The 24343-nt window shown below is 39.0% G+C and overlaps 1 pseudogene across 1 annotated transcript; it reads left to right on the top strand.

The window, feature by feature from the left end:
* Nucleotides 1-3310: 3310 nt before the first annotated feature.
* LOC311094824 lies at nucleotides 3311-23687 on the top strand (annotated as a pseudogene). The gene is made up of 13 exons (XR_014609504.1): nucleotides 3311-3921; nucleotides 4562-4657; nucleotides 4868-5117; nucleotides 5280-5398; nucleotides 6378-6874; nucleotides 10428-10995; nucleotides 19113-19262; nucleotides 19570-20000; nucleotides 20879-20974; nucleotides 21185-21415; nucleotides 21493-21515; nucleotides 21597-21715; nucleotides 22865-23687. The product of XR_014609504.1 is annotated as an uncharacterized misc_RNA (transcript).
* Nucleotides 23688-24343: the final 656 nt, after the last annotated feature.

Below are 24343 nucleotides of genomic sequence, written 5' to 3'. Positions count from 1 at the left end.
AATAAAGATAAGTGCGTATTCAGGAAAGCAGAGTTGAGCTTCTTGGGTCACGTCGTGGATGCACAGGGTGTCAGAGCAGACCCTGAAAAGGTGCGTGCAATAAGTGATCTGCAAGAGCCGAAAAATGTAAATGAGTTGAGGAGGGCGTTAGGCCTCATAAACTACATGGGTAAATACATCCTGGACTTGGCAATGAAGGGAGGTCCTTTGTATGAGCTGCTCAAAAATGGACGTGCATGGACATGGGATCGGCTGCAGAAAAGCGCATTCAACACACTTAAAAGCTCACTCACAATAGCTCCAGTCCTGGCACACTATGATCTGGGAAAAGAAACAGTGGTGTCAGCGGATGCTAGCAGTTACGGTATCGGCGGTGTTTTACTGCAAAAACATGACGTCAGCTGGAAACCGGTCGCGTACTGTTCTAGAAGACTAACTGATTCTGAAACAAGATACGCCCAGATTGAGAAGGAATGCCTTGCAGGCGTATGGGCGAGTGAAAGGTTCCAGAAATACTTAGTGGGCATGGACACATTTAAATTGATCACTGATCACAAGCCGTTAATATCGCTAATCAATAGTAAAGACTTGGACACTGTGCCAGTGAGATGTCAGAGACTCTTGATGAGGCTCATGCGGTTTAATGCGAAAGCGGAGTATGCGCCTGGCAAAAGCTTGGTTGTGGCAGACGCACTGTCGCGAAGCCCACTGAACACTACAGAAGACTTCATGACAGCAGATGTGAGTTGTCACGTGAATACAATCATCAGATGTCTGCCTGTGTCACAGCGTATGCTGACAGAAATAAAAATGGAGACACAAAAGGATGAGCAGCTACAAACTGTGGAGAGATTCGTCACGGAAGGATGGCCGGAATATGCTAAAAGTGTTCCTGATAGTGTACAGAGTTTTTACAAATGGAAAGACTCTTTGTCAGTGAGTGAGGGACTGATTGTGCTGGGGAATCGCAGAGTAATTCCAAAAGCGATGAGACACGAGATGCTTAGCAGAATTCATGACGGACACCAAGGTTTGTAAAAATGCAGGGCACGCGCTCAAGAGACTGTGTGGTGGCCTGGGATTTCTGAGGATCTTAGGCGAAAGATAGAGACATATAAGTTTTGCACAGAAAATAAACGTGTGCAGCGCAAGGAACCTCTCCAGTCAACACCACTGCCGGAACGGCCATGGCAGCGAATAGCCACAGATTTGTGAATGCATAAATCGAAACAATATCTGGTGGTATCTGACTACTATTCGCGCTACTTGGAAATTCTTCTGCTATGTCACAACATCTGAACATGTTATTCAGAGACTCAAAGCGTTATTTGCGAGATTCGGCATACCAGAACAAATTGTTAGCGACAATGGACCGCAGTTCTCCAGTGAAGCCTGGAGAAGCTTTTGTGGTATGTACGATATTCACCACATTACATCGAGTCCGCACAATCCACAAGGTAACGGACATGCGGAACGGGCCGTTCAGACAGCGAAGCGCATTCTGAAACAGGATGACCCGTTGATGGCACTCATGTGTTTCCGAGCCACACCCGCCTCCTCTACAGGGGTCAGCCCAGCGGAATTGCTAATGGGAAGAAAAATCCGTACCACTCTACCCGAAAATCTGAGACCAAAGTGGCCAAACAAATCAAGTGTGAGAGAGAAAGACAAAGCAGCAAAAGAAAAGCAAGCATACTACTTTAACAGACGACATGGTGCGAAGGACTTACCTGTTCTTAGGCCGGGGAATTCAGTCTTGTTAAAGCTGGATGATGAATCTGAATGGACAGGACCCGCTACGGTGCCGGCAGAGAGCACTACTCCACGGTCATATGAAGTTTTCAACGAAAGGGGGAGAGAGAAACGGAGAAATCGCAGGCATCTTCAGTTGCTGCCGGACGGAGTTCCGGGAACTATTGTAAAGACAGTGGAGAGTTCAGAACAGTCACCACGGAAAGTTCAGCTTCAAAGAGACTCTGATTTTTCTGCAGAGACAATTGGAGTAAAACATAAAATCACTAGGTCAGGCCGAGTGAGTAAGCCTGCCGAGCGGTTGGACTTATGAAGAGAGTGATAATATACTGTCGGTAATAAATGTCTTTATTGTGTTATATGGCCAGGCTTGGTTATACCTGAACATAATAAGTAATATTCTGACATTTGATGTGAAGAATTAAGAAACTGACAGGTGATAGCAAAGACAGAGTAAAGTTGTGTTTAAAGAAAATATGTTCTGATAAGTGAGTTCTACAGAGTTAAATACATTGTCATCTTTGTTATGTAAGGTTACTGAAACATGATGTTATAATCATAAGATAAACAGAATTGTAACCTGAAGTATTTGACTAAAAGGGGGAGGTGTCAGGGTATTGTAAATTACCTCTTTAGTTGTGATGTTCTATCCAGCCCACTAGGGGGACTCAATGAGCACTGAATGCTAAAGTGACAGAGACAACGAATAACGGGGTTCCTTATGTAAACAAGCTGAAGACAGTATTGTTGTTCCATGCGGCTCTTCAATAAATATAATAGACACGATTAATGCCTCCTTGCAAATGCATATAAGACAGTCACTCCACTTGTTTCCACTACACAGCAAATGACTTTTAAAGACAAAATCGTCCGGCTTTTAGTAATGCTTATTTAGAATCATAACTTTGTATGATTTAGATATTATTTATGTAATTATTGTACCCTTAATCGATCACACATGTACCATTTTAGTTTATCAATTATTAGTACGCACAGTTTGATTGAATACATACATAAAGGTAATATAAATACGCTTTATAATCAATAGATAAAGCTATAAAATGAGCTTAAATGTTAAATTCTGTCTATACCTTTATCAACTGTATAAACTAACTTCACAACTTTTACTTGCACTGATATAGCAAGACTTTTTCTTTTAGTTGTCCTCTTTCATAGACAGCTATTTTCTTCTTGTTGTGTAGATTTGTTTAAATTCTTTATATTTCTCAATCTCTTAATATTCTGTAGTGAATCGCGCTGCTTCCCTCGTGAGAAATGAACCTCAGTTTCTCTCTTTCTCAGCCTGTGATTGGCTGTTCGCTACTGATGTCACTCCTAAACTCCTAAACTCGGGATCAAAGCCTGAGCTGACAGAGCATGTTGATGAACAACTCATGGTACCAGCTAAGCCAGGCTGGATTGGTTTGGTTTTGTCAACTCATCCTGTAACCCTGAGTTTGTTCATCATGGTACAGGACACTGATGTTGCTCTTAGACTTGTTTCAACACACCTTGATCAGAAGCTCCACCTCTTACAACACTAACCAGGAAGAGGCGGACTTGTTAGTTCTCTTTTCTGCCATACTGACTTTGTCTCGACAAAAGCAATAAAGAATCAGCGATCAGTGGAGTACGAAGGAGAAAACTTTACAGAAGATTTTGAGAAGTTTGTTTCTGATCTTTGTGATTCTCATGGTGATTTGTTTTTTAAACCGTCGTTCAGAAAGTGAAAGTAAAGTTTAGATTGCTGGAGCTCAAACAGTGAAAATGGCTTCACTAAATGTCTCTGCAGAAGAGCTTTCTTGTCCTGTGTGCTGTGAAATCTTCAAGGCTCCTGTTCTTTTATCCTGTAGTCACAGTTTCTGTAAAGAGTGTCTTCAACAGTTCTGGAGAACCAAGGGATCTCGGGAGTGTCCTGTCTGCAGGAGAAGATCCTCAAAATCTGATCCACCAGTTAGTCTTGTGTTAAGAAACTTGTGTGAGTCGTTCCTGAGGGAGAGAAATGAGAGGCGTTCATCCGGGTCTGAGGAGATCTGCAGTTTACACAGTGAGAGACTCAAACTCTTCTGTCTGGAGGACAAACAGCCTGTGTGTATCGTGTGCTTTACTTCACAGAAACACGTCAATCACACAGTCAGACCCATCAGTGAAGTGGTTTCATCACATAAGGTAAGACAAATGTTTCTTGATTCACATGTAAAGACAAGTCATAAAAGTCATTATTCTAATATTTAATAATTTTATTGTTGCTCCTCTATGCCTCGCCTTTCTGAAACGCGTTGATTTTTACAAAGCTCATCGTTCTGAAAAGCGTGGTGAAAAAATTCTGATGAAATTAGTTTTCAGCACGACTTAAATATGCAGTCGGCCCCGTCCGTTTTAGCGGCTGAAAAGCCGTTTGTCTGTAGAGGCGCACAGACGTGAACCAATCAGGCTTCAGTATTCAGTGTTGATCTGATTGAACCGCTGCAGTGATCAGGACTGGATGTGTTTAGTCCAGCTGATCTACATTATAAATGCAGTTTCATAGATCTGAGGAATTAGTAACTACGGGGGCAAATACATTTTCACGCCGGCCCAGTTGGTATTGGAGAACTTTTTTTGTTTCAATAAATAACATTGTCATTTACAAACTGTACTTTGTGTTTACTCAGGTTGCAATTTCTGAATCAGTTTAGTATGAGATGTGCACAAAAACTGAAGAAATCAGGATGGGGGCAAATACTTTTTCACGGCATTATATGATCGTCACTGTATTGTCTTCTCTTCACTGTAATCTGGAGTTTTATGTATTTTTGTTCAATTCTAGGAGGAGCTCAATACAGCACTGAAGTCCTTACAGGAGAAACTTGAACGCAATGAAGAAATGAAAGCAGAGTTTGAGAAAACAGTTCGACACATCAAGGTGAGGAAACAGAGACGAGAGTCATTTTCATTACAGCCGTTGGATCACTATATACAGTTATGATTTAATATAATGGATTCCAGTTTATTATTTCTGTAAATGACGAGCTTCTGCTTCTGGATCCGTTTTATGTCGGGTATCCGAGTGTATCTTGGATATTAATGGTGTGTGTCGATTGAGATGATTGAAGTGAATGTGCTGTGATTTCAGTCTCAAGCTGAGCACACAGAGCATCAGATTAAACAGCAGTTTGGGAAGCTTCATCAGTTTCTCAGAGATGAAGAAGAAGCTACAGTCACTGCACTGAGGGAGGAAGAGGAGCAGAAGGAGCAGAGGATGAAGGAGAAGCTGGAGGAGATGAACACACACATCTCAGCTCTTTCACACACAATCAAAGACATGGAGGAGATGATGAAAGCCAATGACGTCTGCTTTCTGAAGGTCTGATTTCAGATCATTGGTGGATTGATTGATGATTGATTGAGTTCTTGATGATAAATGGTGTGTTTGTTCTGCAGGAGTTTCCAGGCTCAATGGAAAGGTGAGTGATCTGCTCCTGTCTCTGGTCTCTCTGGTTCTGATCCAAAGCCACTGCAGTTCTGACTCCTGAATGTTCTTCCAGAGTCCAGAGCTCACAGCCGGATCCACAGAAGGCTTCTGGACCTTTGATTCATGTGCCACGATACTTGGGCAACCTGCCGTTCAGAGTCTGGAAGAAGATGCAGGACATCGTCCAAAACAGTGAGTCTGACAGCAGGAGATCTGAGCTGGACATGATGGATGGAGAGTTAGAGGCTCTTCATGACAGAGATAGATAGATTGCATGTTTTAGCAAGATGCTAATATGATTAACATGATGCTAGCATGATTAACAAGTTGTTAACATGATGCTAGCATAATTAACATGTTAACATGGTGCTAACATGATTAGAATGCTGCTACTGCGTTTTAGTTAGCATTATTGACATGTTTCAACACTTAGTTGGTCGCTATTAGCATGTAGCTATTCTGCTAGCATGTGAAGCATGATGGAAGTCCTGTTTGCTAGCATTAGTCAAAGGAGCCAACCACCACGTCTCTACGATGTTCTGGTGCAGAGATATAGGTCTTGCTGAATAGTTGCTAGGGTACTCTGTTTAGTTGCTAGGGAGTGGTTTGGCAGCTGCCAATCATGTTACTTCAAAGGCTGCTTGCCAGTATGAATGATATAAACCAACCGCAACTCCTCATGACATTCAGATTAGAAGATATCCCTCTTTGGATTTGGGTTGCTAGGGTGCTCGACAGTGGTTGCTAGGGCGTGGCTAGGAAGTGTTGAAGCAGACAGTCATAATAAACTAATTTAAAACAAAACACAGACTATAAGAGCCAATAAAATGAAGATGATCAGATGCTGAAGATCAGACACACACTTACAGTTCTTCATCTACAGCAGAAATCTCAACACATCTCAGTGATTTATTATTTTAACTTTCCCAAAGTATCAGTTTCTCTTGATGGACACAAATGTCTGAATCTCATATTTAATGTTTGTAGTTGATGCCGTTAAACGCTGATGATAAAAACGAGTGTGAAACTAATAACAGCGCTGACAGTGATCAGAGGAAAGTGTGTGTGATCAACAGGACGAGTGTCATAACTCATAATAATCTGTGTTGGGTCACTCTTGATCATTATATGAAGATCAGAATAAAAGCTTCTGTTGATTGTGTCTCATCAGCTCCTGTGATTCTGGACCCAAACACTGCGAGTCCAGATCTCGCCCTGTCTGATGATCTGACCAGTGTGAGAAACAGCTGGAACAACCATCCTCTTCCTGATAATCCAGAGAGATTTGACTGTTGTCTCTGTGTTCTGGGTTCAGAGGGTTTTAACTCAGGAACACACTGCTGGGATGTGGAGGTTAAAGAGAGTGAAAACTGGAGTCTTGGAGTAACTACAGCATCAAACCAGAGGAAGGGAGGGGGTTTCTTCAACACTGATGTCTGGAGTGTGCAGTATAATCAGTACGGAGTGATTTTTAGTTCTGGTTTTTGTGTTAATCAGGAGCTTGATCGTGTGAGAGTGAATCTGGACTATGACGGAGGAACGGTGTCGTTCTCTGATCCTGTAACTAACACACATCTACACACATTCACAACCACCTTCACTCACACACTCTTTCCATTCTTCCGGTGTTATTCTGGCTCTCTGAGGATCTTACCGGTCAATAGTCAGTAAACGTCACTCCTGTAGATCTGGATCTTCCAGCTTTCATCAAATCAAATCAAATCAAATCAAGTATATTTGTATAGCGCTTTTCACAATACAGATTGTATCAAAGCAGCTTCACAGTATTAAAATAAAATAATACAACAAAGTTTGTTTCTAGTGGAATTTATTGATTAATAGAATAAAATTAAATATCCCCAAAATATCCCCAACTGAGCAAGCCAAAGGCAACAGTGGCAAGGAACCGAAAAAACTCCATCAAGTGACCTAATGGTGTCCTAAAACTCCATCAGGTGACCTAATGGAGAAAAAAAAACCTTGGGAGAACCCAGGCTCAGTCGGGGGCCAGTTCTCCTCTGGTATTTATGAACTAGAGGCCGGATTGTAGTTTGAAACTGTGAGATTAACAATATTATATGAATGCCTGGCTGAAAAGATGCGTCTTTAATCTAGTTTTAAACTGGGAGAGCGAGTCTGAGCAACAAACAGTATCAGGAAGGCTATTCCAGAGTTTTGGAGCCAAATGTGAAAATGCTCTCCCTCCTTTGGTTGATCTGGATATCCTAGGTATGACCAAAAGCCTTGAATTTATTTATCTTAAAGAGCGCGATGGATTATAGGGTGATAGAAGATCCGCTAAATAGACTGGAGCTAAGCCGTTTAGGGCTTTATAAGTCAGTAGCAATACCTTATAATTAATACGGAACTTTATAGGTAGCCAATGTAGTGATGATAAAATCGGTGTTATATGATCATATTTTCTTGATCTAGTAAGAACTCTAACAGCTGCATTTTGGACTAACTGTAGCTTGTTAATTGAGGATGCAGGACAACCGGCTAATAAAGCATTACAGTAATCTAGTCTCGAGGTCATGAATGCATGAACTAACTTTTCTGCATCAGAAACTGATAGCATGTTACGTAGCTTAGCAATGTTTCTAAGGTGGAAAAAGGCTGTTTTTGTAACATACGAAATATGCTTTTCAAAAGACAGGTTACAGTCGAGTATAACACCCAGGTCTTTTACTGTAGAGGATAAAGTAACAGGACATCCTACGATGTCAAAGTTGTATTGTGAGAGGTTCTGTGGGCGGTTTTTTGAACCGATAAGTATTACCTCTGTCCTGTCTGGATTTAATAAAAGAAAATTACGCGTCATCCAATCTTTTATATCTTTAACACACTCTGTCAATTTGGATAATTTAGCGTTTTCATCCGGCCGTGATGAAATATATATTTGAGTGTCATCAGCATAACAATGGAAACTAATTCCATGTTTCCTTATAATATTTCCAAGTGGCATCATATATATTGAGAATAACAGAGGGCCCAACACAGATCCCTGCAGCACTCCATAGTTTACTGGAGTTATGATCGATTTTTCTCCATTTAAATAGACAAAATGGTAGCGGTCAGATAAGTATGATCTAAACCAGCTTAATGCTTGTCCTTGAACACCAGTATAATTTTGTAGTCGATCTAAGAGTATTGTATGATCTATAGTATCGAACGCAGCACTTAAATCAAGTAAAACTAGTATTGAGATACAGCCTTGGTCAGAAGCTAAGAGTAAATCATTTGTGATTTTAACGAGCGCAGTTTCAGTGCTATGGTGCGGCCTGAATCCTGACTGAAACTTTTCATAGATATCATTTTCTTGCAAGAAAGAGCCCAGTTGAGTGGACACAACTTTTTCTAGTATTTTAGACATAAAAGGTAGATTTGAAATGGGTCTATAATTTGCTAGATTATTATGATCTAATTGTGGTTTCTTAATGAGAGGTTTTATCACTGCCAGTTTAAATGTTCTTGGAACATGACCTAAAGATAAAGACGAGTTAATAATATTGAGGAGAGGCTCTTCCACTACAGGTAACACTTCCTTCAGTAGTTTAGTTGGTATAGGATCTAATAAACATGTTGTTGTTTTAGATGAAGTGATAAGTTTATTTAACTCTTTTTGTTCTATAGTTGTAAAGCACTGTAATTGTTCTTGAAGGGTGATAATTGAGGCTGAATTATAAGGTGCGATTGAGGATTGAACGTTTACAATTGTGGTTCTGATGTTTTCTATTTTCTCAGTGAAGAAGTTCATGAAATCATTACTACTAAACTGTAACAGGATATTTTGTTCGGGTGACGTCTGTTTATTTGTTAGTCTAGCCACGGTGTTAAATAAAAACCTAGGATTGTTTTGGTTGTTTTCTATTAGTTTGCGGAGATGCTCAGCCCTGGCCGCTTTTAGGGCCTTTTTATAACGTGACATACTGTCTTTCCACGCGATTCTAAAGACCTCTAAATTAGTTTGTTTCCATTTACGCTCTAAATTACGGGTTTCTCTCTTTAGAACATGCGTAGTATTATTGTACCATGGTGCTTTAATTTTCTCTCTGACCTTTTTTAATCTAATGGGTGAAACAACATCCAATGTTCTAGAGAGAATGGTGCTCATAGTGCTAGTTAGTTCTTCTAGTTCATCTGTTTGTTTGGGTTCAGGCAGCAGCTGAGACAGATTAGATAAGCAATTTGAGAAATTATCTATGGTGGATGGAAGGATTGTTCTGCCTGGTCGATAACGCGGCACCGCATGACATATTACAGCAGTACGTAATATGCAAGTTACCAAGTAATGGTCAGTGACATCATCACTTTGTGGAATGATATCTATATCGGTTGGATCGGTTCCATATGATATAATTAAATCGAGTGTGTGATTAAGACGATGAGTTGGTCCGGTGACATTTTGCTTGACCCCAAAGGAATTTAATAAATCTATAAACGCAGCCCCTAAAGCATCATTTGAATTATCTACGTGTATGTTAAAATCTCCAACAATTAATGCTTTATCTACATTGACCAATAGATCTGAGAGAAAATCTGCAAACTCTTTTAGGAAATCAGCGTAAGGCCCAGGCGGTCTATATACGGTAGCCAAGGCTAGAGATAATATGGATTTTTTTCTAACATCTAAGAGCGTAACATTTAGTACAAGTATTTCAAACGAAATAAACTTATAACCCGTTTTCTGAGTAACATTGAGAATATCTCTATAGACCGCTGCAACACCGCCGCCACGACCAATCAGACGGGGTTCGTGCTTATAGGAGTATCCAGATGGAGTAGACTCATTTAGACCGAAATAATCATTAGGTTTAAGCCAAGTTTCAGTAAGGCAAAGTACATCGAAGCTATTATCTGTGACTATTTCATTTACAATAACTGCCTTAGGTGTGAGTGATCTAATGTTTAGAAGACCTAGCTTTAGAAATTGTTTTTGATTACTAATAGCAACATTTTCTGGTTTAATAACAATTATATTACCACCATTACAAGATGGCCGCGGCGTGAGTGAACGTGTGTCAAGCTCTACTCAAGCATGCTTATTGCTATCATAGTAGCTTTGTAAGATCTCCTCTTTTTTCTTTTTTGACTGCTTTTCAATACATTGGCGTTAAAGTTTTTCATACAGCCTCACGTTTTCTGTTGTTTGGATTACACGATTGGCGCAATGGATGAGTCACATATCTCACTCCAAACTTTGTGGAATGCCATTACACAGAGTAAGACTGATATGCTGGATCATTTTGATGTAAAAATGGACGTCATTCATAGCAGACTGACTAGTATTCAGAATTCATTAAGTACTTTGGGAGATCAAGTTCATTTGTTAGAGCAACGTGTTGGGGCTAATGAGGACAACGTGCAAGTATGTGTCGATCGGATTCAACAACTGGAGAAAGACAACTCCTACCTGCTGGATAAAGTTGACGATTTGGAGAATCGAAGTCGACGTTCTAATCTCCGCTTTGTTGGAGTTCAAGAGTCATCGGAAGGCAGTGATATTGCCGGATTTATGTCCCGTTTGATTCCACAGCTTTTGGGTCAAGACAACTTTTCCACTCCGTTGATCATTGAATGGGCTCATCGCTCTCCGACAGTTCGTCAAAGCGATAGAGCCAGTCCTAGACCTATTATGATCAAGCTCCTTAATTTCCAGGACAAAGTGAAAATTCTTCGCATTGCGAGGGAGAAAAAGAAGCTTGAGTACAACGGGACACGCGTATATATCTATCCGGACTTCAGCGCTGACCTGATGAAGAAGCGCAGGAGCTTTGATCCTGTTAAACGTAAGCTTCGCGAACTTAATATGAAATACTATCTTAGATATCCTTGCACGTTGTGTGTTTTTGTTGATGGCAAACAGCAGTGTTATAGCTGCCACAAAGATGCTGAAGCTGTCTACATGTCACCTCAGACTTCACCAGAATAATTTATTGACTGTCTGAAGAGAAGCTTGATTTTTCGGATAACCGAAGTTTGTTAGTAGCATAATTATTACTATTGTGTGGAGGTAGTTTTGTGATGTGAAATTCTATTTTGGAGCGTTGGATTCTGTATTACCTCACACAGAGCTACTGTTTGGCATATAGCCTATATTTTTCTTTTGTTTTTTCTTTTCTTTTTTTTTTCTTTTTTTTCTGATTTAATTTTCATTAAGTTACATTCTTTTTATTTATTTTTATTATTATTGCTGTTTGAGTTGAGTTGATGAGACGGTTTTTGACCTATAGGGCCTATTATTTGGTTTACTCACTGGAATGCCCTGGAACATGGTCTCTGGGGCAGCTGGGTTAATCTTGAAGGGTGTCATGTTTTTATGTTTATATGTTTTGTATTTAAATGTCCTGTCTGTTTGTTCTGTTGTGATCAGTTTATTTGATAGTTTTTGCACCCTTGTAATGATTTTTTGGATTCAGTTATTTTTGTTCTTATATTTGACCAGTGACAGTATCATTGTTAGTTATTTTTCAAGATGGATAACGTTAAGGGATTAAAAATCATTCACTTGAATATTAGAAGTCTGGTGTGTAAAATTGATTTACTTCGTGTGTGGGTTGATTTAAATAAGCCTGATATTATCACTCTTTCCGAAACATGGCTCAATAGCAATGTTTCGGATAATGAAATTAACTTAACCAATTATGTTGTTTACAGATCGGATAGGTGCTCCAGGGGTGGAGGTGTGGCTATATATGTTTCTACAGGTCTTGTTTCTGAATTAATTCTACCTTCGATTGATCCTTTATATTTTGAATGTATTTTTGTTAAGGTGGTTTTCCATTTAAATAAATGTATAATCATCGGGAGCATATACAGGCCACCCTCTTCACCAGTGGAGTCCTTTAATTGTCTGATATCCACTATTAATTCAGTTTTTGGTAAAAATGAGCTAATTTTATTAGGCGATTTCAATAAGAATTGGTTGGATATGTCATGTAATAAAGAGAAAAATATATTTAATAATTAAAATCTTACCCAATTAATTACTGAGCCTACTAGAATTACTTCTCGCACACAATCTCTTCTTGATTGGATACTTGTCTCACACCCAAATAGATTTTCAAGGTCTGGTGTGATGTCTGACTGCTTTAGTGATCATTCGATTATATTCTGTGTATGGAAAATTAAAGTACCTAAATTGCCACCAAAATTAATTAAAATCAGACAATATAAAAAACTGAATTTAGATTTATTTATTCATGATCTGATTTCTATTAATTGGAATAGATATCATTTAATTCCTAATGTACAAGAGACGCTTGGGATTTTTTTTATACTGAGTTTATAAATGTTGTAGATAAGCATGCACCTTGGAAAATTGTTAGGGTTAAGGGCAATCATCTTCCTTGGATTCATTCGGAACTTATTAGTCTCTTTAGGCAAAGGGACAAAGCATGGACAACATTTCGTCAGACAAGAAGTGATGCTGATTGGGAAGTCTATAGGCATTTAAGAAATTTGAGCAAAACAAAAACTCGAAATGCAAAGTCTAATTATTATAAAGAATGTCTTTCTTTTCATTATAAAAATCCTAAACAATTCTGGAATAAAATTAAAAGCATTATTAATACATCAAATAAACATTCAGTTAATCAAATTAGAGTTAATAATAATATAATACTTCATGACTCCTTATCTATTGCGCAAGAATTTAACCAGCATTTTTCTTCAGTTTGGTCTACTTTAGTATCTGCCTCTTACTTGAATACTGATATTTGTAATGAGACTGCATCATGTAATAGTTCATTTTCATTTGAGAAGATTGCTCCAATTGATGTTCAGAGTGCTATTGATGAACTAAAAGTGACTAGTGGTGAAGGATTAGATGGAATTGAAAATAGGTATCTTAAATTAACTTCACATATTCTTATGTATCCACTAGCTGATTTATTTAATCTTTCTTTGTCTACATGTGAGTTGCCGGTGATCTGGAAATGTGCACGCATTACTCCGCTTTATAAGGGAGGTGATGTACTTGATATTAATAATTATAGACCAATATCTATTATATGTTCTATATCTAAAGTTTTTGAGAAATTAATTTATAAACAACTTTCAAATTATTTATCTATTAATAATATTCTATCATCATCTCAATCTGGTTTTAGATCTAATCATTCCACAACTACTGCATTACTTAAGTTTACAAATGATGTGTTTTCAGCCTCAGATAATGGAAAGCTCACAGGTGCTATTTTTCTTGATTTGACTAAAGCTTTTGATTTGGTAGATCGTTACTTGCTTTTAGATAAACTTCATGCCATTGGTTGTTCAAAAAATACAATTTTGTGGTTTAATTCATATCTGCACAACAGGAAACAATGCGTTGTCCTAAATGGGAATAAATCTGATTTTCTGATTCAGCAAAGAGATGTGCCTCAAGGTTCAGTTCTGGGACCACTTCTTTTTTCTATTTATGTAAATAATCTACCATTACTTCTTAAAAACTGTCAGGTTCAACTTTATGCGGATGATACTGTCATATATACATGCAATTCTGATCCTATACAAATTCAATTATCTCTTCAATCGGATTTTAATAGTTTACAAAACTGGCTTTTGGCTAACAAATTAGTGCTTAATAAAACCAAGTCATATACTATGATTTTTGGCTCTAGACATACACTTAATTCTAAAACCTGTTCTTGTGTTATATCATGTAATGACGGTACTCCCCTGCATAGAGTTGACACTATTAAATATCTTGGTGTATGGCTTGACTCTAAACTTTCCTTTAAACCACACATTAATCATGTTTTACGAAAAGTCAATGTTGGAATGAGTATTTTGCATCGATCTCGAAATTGCTTCTCTTATAGTGTTCGTAAGAAACTAGTTGTTCAATTAATATTTCCGTTTTTTGATTACTGTGATGTGGTTTATCAGACGGCATTAAAATCTGAACTTGTCTCACTTAATTCAGCATATAATAGAATTTGTAGATTTGTTTTAGGATGTTCTTTTTCCACTCACCACTGTACAATGTATGATGCACTTCAGTGGCCATCTTTGAATGTGAGAAGGCAGACGCACTGGCTCCAATTTATATTTAAATGTATTTACTTTGATTATCCTAGTTATCTACAACAATACTTTGTACTCTTTTCTTCAAACTACCAAGTTAGGCATTCTGTCCAGACTTATTTTCTCGTTCCTCGTGTTAAAAAATCAATTGGTAAGAGAGCATTTATGTTTAAAGCTGTACTAGACTGGAATAATTTACCTGTAGATATTAGATCCATTACTTCTTTTCGGTTGTTCAAACAATCTTTATTATCTTATTTTAAAGTAGATTGCACATGCTATCATTGAAACTGTCGTTGTTGTTATGTGTACTGTTGTCTTTTTTTTTTCTTTTTTTTTTTTGTGGGTGGTGTTTTATTGTTTTATTGTTGTTTGTCTGTTGATGTATTGTTATTTGTAATCTTGTTATGTTCTCTAAGTTGTAACTGTGTTTCATTGTAAGGACCCCCTCGAAAACGAGATGATACATCTCAAGGGGTTAATCCTAATAAATTCTAATTATATTTTTTCTAGATCCTGCAGTAGATTTATTATTTGATCTCACTAAACGAGGAATAGACACAATTTCTATGCAATGTTCTACACTATTTATATCAGTTAATTTGGTGCAGCAGAGACATTTTGGAGATGTTATCTGACAGAAGATCCGATCCGAATCTGCTTGGGTGTAAGCCATCAGCACGGTAAAGCCTAGGACGCTCCCAAAACAGATTCCAATTATTTACAAAGAGCAGTTTCTGCTCATTGCACCATGATATTAACCATTCATTTAGCGCAAATAATCTACTAAACTTTTCATGACCTAGTCGGTACGTGGGAAGCGGTCCTGACACAATGATCGTTATATCAGGCGATGTGCTGCGTACCGTATCGATCAGATTCCTGAAGTCTTTCTTCAGAACCTCTGTCTGGCGCAGCCTGATGTCGGCCCCTCCCGCGTGCAGGACCACAGTTCCGACGCGCTCGTTCAGAATCTCGGGAACGTGAGCAGCGATTTCAGAAACACGAGCACCAGGAAAGCAGTGACTATGCACCTTACTTTTATTTCACGAGTTCACATCTACATATAATTAATACAATGAGTTTATGCGTATTTGGCATGCTGTCCGGCGGGAGGGCTCCGAGCTCGGAGTTAGGCCCGGACCCAAAGTACTCCCCCAGTTGGTAAGTGTAGATGGAACTGGAAGTGTAGATGGAACTGGAAGTGAGGAGATGGGGTGGAGGAGGGATGCTGACAAACTTTCAATGAACAGAGATAGGTCTGCTGTGAATTTATACTCTGTCATTGAGTTGATTACTGATTAATCTCCAGCTGTGCATAATTTGGTTAATTATCTGAACCTGCTCCTCCCGAACTTTGTTAATTAAAACATCATTTAACGTAGCGTGTACGTGTCGAACGATGGAATCACTGATGATCACAGCATCGCGTTCTGTTTCGCGAAGAGGGGAGAAGCGGTTTTGTGTGGATATCTCGAAAACCGGGAGGGTCGGAGAGAGTTTTCTTGGTCTAGACCTGACTCGCTGAGTAACGCACGGAGTAGACGAGGTCGGAGTCAGCGGGTTAGTAACGTTAATCACTGATTTGTGTGCATCGGCGCGTGATGTTTCAAGAGCCGAACGCCGGTCTATCAGCTCGGCTTTTCTCACTAAAAGGTCGTGGATCTGTTTCTCAACAGCTTCCAGCTCAGACTGCAACGCGTGTAGCTCAAATGTATCCTCACCTGCACCAAAAGGTAGACTACTTACATCTGATATATTCGCCATTTTAACAGATGGACAGTAAGTTAAGTTAGCAACGACGCTACCAGTGATGCTATCAATATTAATACTAATTTATGGCTTAAGTCTTGGATATAATCCGTCTTTTTAGTGGTACGGGTGTGGAGTAGACGCACGATAGGCGAAAAAAAATGTTTGTTTATAAATGAGTGCGGAGAAGACGCGTTCAGCCGTGATCCACTGACGTAACCTATAAGAGTATCCAGCGTTGGATCATGTTTCCAATATTTAACCCATATCACATGAGTAAGAGAGCTGTTGATCTGAGTATCAGTACGCTGGCTGTGATTGGGCCGTGATGATCACATGACTGATATCCAGCACTAGTTTGAGATTATTGTCTAATGAGGTCCTGGCAACCGCTTCATTATACCCGGGAAGGCATCATACAGCTAAACACAACATCACATCTTGTTAAAATGATAAGTAATCTCCATGGTTATGTGTGTCACAAGCTTTGATGTTTTGTACCCCTATATTAAAAAAGAAAATCCCCCTAAATATGAGTGTTATAACATGCTTTAAGTGCTCTTTTAAATGCATTTAAATGTATTTTCAATAGACTCACACACAGATCCTGTGAGACGCTTCTGGAAATCAACATCATGATGGCCGAACACCAGTTACCGATAACATTGGCCACTGCATTGTTTATTTTGAGGTCAAAGGTCAGCCTGTGTGTCAGAGTAAAGACATTGACTGAATTATACATATTCATTGAATATTTTGGTATAAGACACTACAGAAAACTTCTGTAAAATTTCGCTTGAGCTCATTTTTGTTCTTAATAAATTGAAATGCATGTCAGTGCAACTCTGAAAACTGATATTCTTCAAAGTAAAGGTTGCGAAAGGGTTTTTTACAGTGATGCCACAGAAGAACCATTCAGGATTCCCCAAAGAACCTTTAAGTGAACAGTTATAAGAAGAACCATGTTTTTCTAAGCGTAAAAACAAACAAACATTTTAATAGTCTAAAGAACCTTCTTCCATCTTTTGTGCAATGGATGTTAAAGGTTCTTCATGAAGCCATGGATGCCAATACATTACCTTTATATTTATATTTAAGAGTGCATATGTGACCCTGGACCACAAAACCAACATGGGTCAAGTTTCTGAAATTGGGATTTATACATCATATAACACTGAATAAATAATTTTTCCATTGATGTATGGTTTGTTATGATAGGACAATACTGTATATGGACATTATCAAAGACTGATGGTGGATGATTTAAATATTGCTCTGTATTTTCCATATATCTCGTGGCGGCCAGTTTAGACCGTGATGATCACAGGTGGGACTATTTTATAAGATAATTTAGCTTTTTCTAATCATGTTCATGATTTGATTGTGTTCATGGAGCAAGTGCCACGAAAGTCACCGAGTTTTGTACCATTCTGATGAGGTAAAAAACATTAAAAAAATTCAAAGTTTAAAGTTTGTAAAAGTTTATAAAGATTTATTGAAGCTATTTAAATTACGTTACATTATTTGAAATTAATGAGAAGTACAAATATATCCATTTTTGCAATGGTAGGCCTTTCGCCACTGAAAGCTGATTGGCTGCTGGCCGTCATGTTTTTTTAAGTATCCGAGCCGAGGATATGTTAAGAAGTTCACCAAAGAAAATGGTCCGTGTACTTTTTGATAGTTTGTTTTTCAATTTGAAATGAGATCAGCAAAAACAAGAAAACGCACCTTTATTCGTTTTTTCCAGAAAAAAAACACACGAAAAAACGAGATTTCGGCTTGATTTTTCGTTGGTTCACGGGTCAAAAACGGATACATGACTTCAAAATTAATTTTGCACATGTGGGCGGTCATGAGACGCCCCTTACAGCTGATTGGTCAAGCAAATCTGAGCCTGTGACGTCATCAGTAGTTCCCCATGTCTGTTCAACAAGAACAAAATAATAGTCCTATGGCTCTGCGTACCGAAGCTGTACATTGGCCACACTCCACCCATTGGCCCTTGCCAATCATGGCCTCCTAATAATCCCCATCCACTGAATTGGCTCTATCAATCTCTCTCCTCTCTCCACCTTATTGTAGGAGATGCCGTTGTACTGTGGCTGCCGTCGCATCATCCAAGTGGATCCAAAAAAACTAACTACGCGCTTGTTTGTAAGCAGGTTGTGAATTATTAACTAGGTTAAGTATTCAATATGGCTGTCACGTGACAAAAGAATGAAGGACTCAGACCCCAAAGATGAACTAATCATTTCCTATTGGTCAGTGTTAGAGGATCTGTGTAACAGCTGAGGCTTAGCCTGACCGTTAGCCTGCCCTGGACCAGGCTAGTTTCCCAGCAGAAGTTGCCAGAGTAACTGAGTTCAAACTATTTTAAGTTTGCTTTATGAAACAGAATCAACTGACGATAAGTCTGACTAACCAAAATAAGCCTGGCTTGTATTCTAATCTTGTTTTATGGAACAACCCTCAGACCAAGAACATGAGAAACACTGGGGTATATTTACACTCAAGGGGAGATTGGCGAACAAGACACACCTGGGAACAATCATGAACTAATCAACAAGAAAAACTACAAAGGACTACAAAACACGGCACAGAACAGGAAATAACAGGACAGGTGTAGTCCAGGGGCCTGTGCTATGAAGCCGGTTTAGGAGGATAGGCAGTGTCAGCGTGTCTGATGCGATAAAGTCACTCCACTTGTTTCCACTACACAGCAAATGACTTTTAAAGACAAAATCGTCCGGCTTTTAGTAATGCTTATTTAGAATCATAACTTTGTATGATTTGGATATTATTTATGTAATTATTGTACCCTTAATCGATCACACATGTACCATTTTAGTTTATCAATTATTATTACGCACAGTTTAATTGAATACATATATAAAGGTAATATAAATACGCTTTATAATCAATAGATAAAGCTATAAAATGAGCTTAAATGTTCAGTTCTCTCTATACCTTTATCAACTGTATAAACTAACTTCACAACTTTTACTTGCACTGATATAGCAAGACTTTTTCTTTTAGTTGTCCTCTTTCATAGACAGCTATTTTCTTCTTGTTGTGTAAATTTGTTTAAATTCTTTATATTTTTCAATCTCTTAATATTCTGTAGTGAATCGCGCTGCTTCTCTCGTGAGAAATGAACCTCAGTTTCCCTCTTTCTCAGCCTGTGATTGGCTGTTCGCTACTGATGTCACTCCTAAACTCCTAAACTCGGGATCAAAGCCTGAGCTGACAGAGCATGTTGATGAACAGCATCATGGTACCAACTAAGCCTGGCTGGATTGGTTTGGTTTTGTCAACTCATCCTGTAACCCTGAGTTTGTTCATCATGGTACAGGACACTGATGTTGCTCTTTGACCTGTTTCAACACACCTTGATCAGAAGCTCCACCTCTTACAACACTAACCAGGAAGAGGCGGACTTGTTATTTCTCTTTTCTGCCATATGGACTTTGTCTCAACAAAAGCAATAAAGAACCAGTGATCAGTGGAGTACGAAGGGGAAAACTTTAGAGGAATTTGAGAAGTTTGTTTCTGATCTTTGTGATTCTAATGGTGATTTATTTTTTTAATTGCTGGAGCTCAAACAGTGAAAATGGCTTCACTAAATGTCTCTGCAGAAGAGCTTTCTTGTCCTGTGTGCTGTGAAATCTTCAAGGCTCCTGTTCTTTTATCCTGTAGTCACAGTGTCTGTAAAGAGTGTCTTCAACAGTTCTGGAGAACCAAGGGATCTCAGGAGTGTCCTGTCTGCAGGAGAAGATCCTCAAAACCTGATCCTCCAGTTAATCTTGTGTTAAAAAACTTGTGCGAGTCGTTCCTGAAGGAGAGAAATGAGAGGCGTTCATCCGGGTCTGAGGAGATCTGCAGTTTACACAGTGAGAAACTCAAACTCTTCTGTCTGGAGGACAAACAGCCTGTGTGTATCGTGTGCAGAGATTCAAAACAACACGACAATCATAAATTCAGACCCATCAGTGAAGTGGTTTCCTCATATAAGGTAAGACAAATGTTTCTTGATTCACACGTAAAGAATCATAACGAGTCATAAACACAGATCCGGTTACTAACGTATCCTCGGTTCCCTGAGATCATGAGCACTGCATCAGTAACTGACGTATGAGGAAAACTTAGTTTTTCCCTGAATACTGAAACCTGATTGGTTTTTGCAACAAATCTCACTCAAATTTGCTCTTTTAAAGAGGTCATGTGACAGTTCTGAAAAGAACATTATTCCGTGTATTTGGTTTAATGCGATAGCCTTACGGGGTTTAAGGTACAAAAAAGTCCTTTTTGTAATATTTAATAATTTTATTGTTGCTCCTCTATGCCTCGCCTTTCTGAAACGCGTTGATTTTTACAAAGCTCATCGTTCTGAAAAGCGTGGTGAAAAAATTCTGATGAAATTAGTTTTCAGCGCGACTTAAATATGCAGTCGGCCCGTCCGTTTTGGCAGCTGAAAAGCCGTTTGTCTGTAGAGGCGCACAGACGTGAACCAATCAGGCTTCAGTGTTCAGTGTTGATCTGATTGAACAGCTGCAGTGATCAGGACTGGATGTGTTTAGTCCAGCTGAACTACATTATAAATGCAGTTTCATAGATCTGAGGAATTAGTAACTACGGGGGCAAATACATTTTCACGCCGGCCCAGTTGGTATTGGAGAACTTTTTTGTTTCAATAAATAACATTGTCATTTACAAACTGTACTTTGTGTTTACTCAGGTTGCAATTTCTGAATCAGTTTAGTATGAGATGTACACAAAAACTGAAGAAATCAGGATGGGGGCAAATACTTTTTCACTGCATTATATGATCGTCACTGTATTGTCTTCTCTTCACTGTAATCTGGAGTTTTATGTGTTTTTGTTCAATTCTAGGAGGAGCTCAATACAGCACTGAAGTCCTTACAGGAGAAACTTCAACACAATGAAGAAATGAAAGCAGAGTTTGAGAAAACAGTTCGACACATCAAGGTGTGGAAACAGAGACAAGAGTCATTTTCATTACAGCTGTTGGATCACTATATACAGTTATGATCTGATATAATGGATTCCAGTTTATTATTTCTGTAAATGACGAGCTTCTGCTTCTGGATCCGTTTTATGTCGGGTATCCGAGTTAATCTTGGATATTAATGATGTGTGTCGATTGAGACGATTGAAGTGAATGTGCTTTGATTTCAGTCTCAAGCTGAGCACACAGAGCGTCAGATTAAACAGCAGTTTGAGAAGCTTCATCAGTTTCTCAGAGATGAAGAAGAAGCTACAGTCACTGCACTGAGGGAGGAAGAGGAGCAGAAGGAGCAGAGGATGAAGGAGAAGCTGGAGGAGATGAACACACACATCTCAGCTCTTTCACACACAATCAAAGACATGGAGGAGATGATGAAAGCCAATGACGTCTGCTTTCTGAAGGTCTGATTTCAGATCATTGGTTGATTGATTGATGATTGATTGAGTTCTTGATGATAAATGGTGTGTTTGTTCTGCAGGAGTTTCCAGGCTCAATGGAAAGGTGAGTGATCTGCTCCTGTCTCTGGTCTCTCTGGTTCTGATCCAAAGCCACTGCAGTTCTGACTCCTGAATGTTCTTCCAGAGTCCAGAGCTCACAGCCGGATCCACAGAAGGCTTCTGGAGCTTTGATTCATGTGCCACGATACTTGGGCAACCTGCCGTTCAGAGTCTGGAAGAAGATGCAGGACATCGTCCAAAACAGTGAGTCTGACAGCAGGAGATCTGAGCTGGACATGATGGATGGGTGGAGAGGCTCTTCATTAGATAGATAGATAGATAGATAGATAGATATATAGATAGATAGATAGATAGATCTAACACAATTAGCATTTTGCTAACATGATGCTAACACATTTATCATGTTGTTAACATGATTAGTATGTTATTAGCATGATGCTAACATTAGTATTTCGCAAACATGCTTTTAACCAAATGTTAACAAGATCAGCATGTTGCTAGCATGATGCTAACACAATCACAATCTTGCTTGCATGTTTTAGCAAGATGCTAATATGATACTAGCATGATTAACAAGTTGTTAACATGTTAGCATTAACATGTTAACATGGTGACATGTTTCAACACTTAGTTAATCGCTATTAGCATGTAGCTATTCTGCTAGCATGTGAAGCATGATGGAAGTCCTGTTTGCTAGCATTAGTCAAAGAAGCCAACCACCATGTCTCTATGATGTTCTGTAGCAGAGATATAGGTCTTGCTGAATAGTTGCTAGGGTACTCTGTTTAGTTGCTAGGGAGTGACTTGACAGCTGCCAATGATGTTACTTCAAAGGCTGCTTGAATGATATAAACCAACCGCAACTCCTCTATGACATTCAGATTAGAAGATATCCCTCTTTGGAGTTGGGTTGCTAGGGTGCTCGACAATGGTTGCTAGGGCGTGGCTAGGAAGTGTTAAAGGTGATTCATGATTGTAAGTCAAACACAACAGACAGTCATAATAAACTAATTTAAATCAAAACACAGACTATAAGAGCCAGTAAAATGAAGATGATCAGATGCTGAAGATCAGACACACACTTACAGTTCTTCATTACAGCAGAAATCTCAACACATCTCAGTGATTTACTGTTATTTAACTTTCCCAAAGGATCAGTTTCTCTTGATGGACACAAATGTCTGAATCTCATATTTAATGTTTGTAGTTGATGCCGTTAAACGCTGATGATAAAAAACGAGTGTGAAACTAATAACAGCATTGACAGTGATCAGAGGAAAGTGTGTGTGATCAACAGGACGAGTGTCATAACTCATAATAATCTGTGTTGGGTCACTCTTGATCATTATATGAAGATCAGAATAAAAGCTTCTGTTGATTGTGTCTCATCAGCTCCTGTGATTCTGGACCCAAACACTGCAGATCCATGTCTCGTCGTGTCTGATGATCTGACCAGTGTGAGAAACAGCGGGAACAACCATCCTCTTCCTGATAATCCAGAGAGATTTGACAGTTATCCCTGTGTTCTGGGTTCAGAGGGCTTTAACTCAGGAACACACTGCTGGGATGTGGAGGTTAAAGAGAGTTCAGCCTGGAGTCTTGGAGTAACTACAGCACCAATCCAGAGGAAGGGAGGGGGTTTCTTCAAGACTGATGTCTGGAGTGTGTGGTATTATCAGTACGGAGTGCTTTTAGGTTCTGGTTTTCGTGTTAAACAGAAGCTTGATCGTGTGAGAGTGAATCTGGACTATGACGGAGGAACGGTGTCGTTCTCTGATCCTGTAGCTAACACACATCTACACACATTCACAACCACCTTCACTCACACACTCTTCCCATTCTTCAGGTGTTGTTATTCTGGCTCTCTGAGGATCTTACCGGTCAATAGTCAGTAAACGTCACTCCTGTAGATCTGGATCTTCCTGCTTTCATCATGTCTCCAGTATTTAACCCATATCACATGAGTAAGAGAGCTGTTGATCTGAGTATCAGTACGCTGGCTGTGATTGGGCCGTGATGATCACATGACTGATATCCAGCACTAGTTTGAGATTATTGTCTGACGAGGTCCTGGCAACCGCTTCATTATACCCGGGAAGGCATCATACAGCTAAACACAACATCACATCTTGTTAAAATGATGAGTAATCTCCATGGTGATGTGTGTCACAAGCTTTGATGTTTTGTACCCCTATATTAAAAAAATAAATCCCCCTAAATATGAGTGTTATAACATGCTTTAAGTGCTCTTTTAAATGCATTTAAATGTATTTTCAATAGACTCACACACAGATCCTGTGAGACGCTTCTGGATATCAACAACATGATGGCCGAACACCAGTTACCGATAACATCAGCCACTGCAGTGTTTAAAGGGATACTCCACTTTTTTTGGAAATAGGCTCATTTTACAACTCCCCCAGAGTTAAACAGTTGAGTTTTACCGTTGTCGAATCCATTCAGCCGATCTCCGGGTCTGGCGGCTATTTCCCAAAAAAGTGGAGTATCCCTTTAAGCTCAGCCTGTGTGTCAGAGTAAAGACATTGACAGAATGATACATATGTATTGAATATTTTGGTATAAGATACTACAGAAAACTTCTGTAAAATTTCGCTTGAGCTCATTTTTGTTCTTAATAAATTGAAATGCATGTCAGTGCAACTCTGAAAACTGATATTCTTCAAAGTAAAGGTTGCGAAAGGGTTTTTTACAGTGATGCCACAGAAGAACCATTCAGGATTCCCCAAAGAACCTTTAAGTGAACAGTTATAAGAAGAACCATGTTTTTCTAAGCGTAAAAACAAACAAACATTTTAATAGTCTAAAGAACCTTCTTCCATCTTTTGTGCAATGGATGTTAAAGGTTCTTCA

The sequence above is a fragment of the Abramis brama genome (assembly GCF_963993115.1).
Source record: "Abramis brama genome assembly, chromosome: 13".
Classification (NCBI taxonomy): Eukaryota; Metazoa; Chordata; class Actinopteri; order Cypriniformes; family Leuciscidae; genus Abramis; species Abramis brama.
Note: the sequence above shows the minus strand (reverse complement) of the source record. Positions and strands in the feature narration are given on the sequence as shown.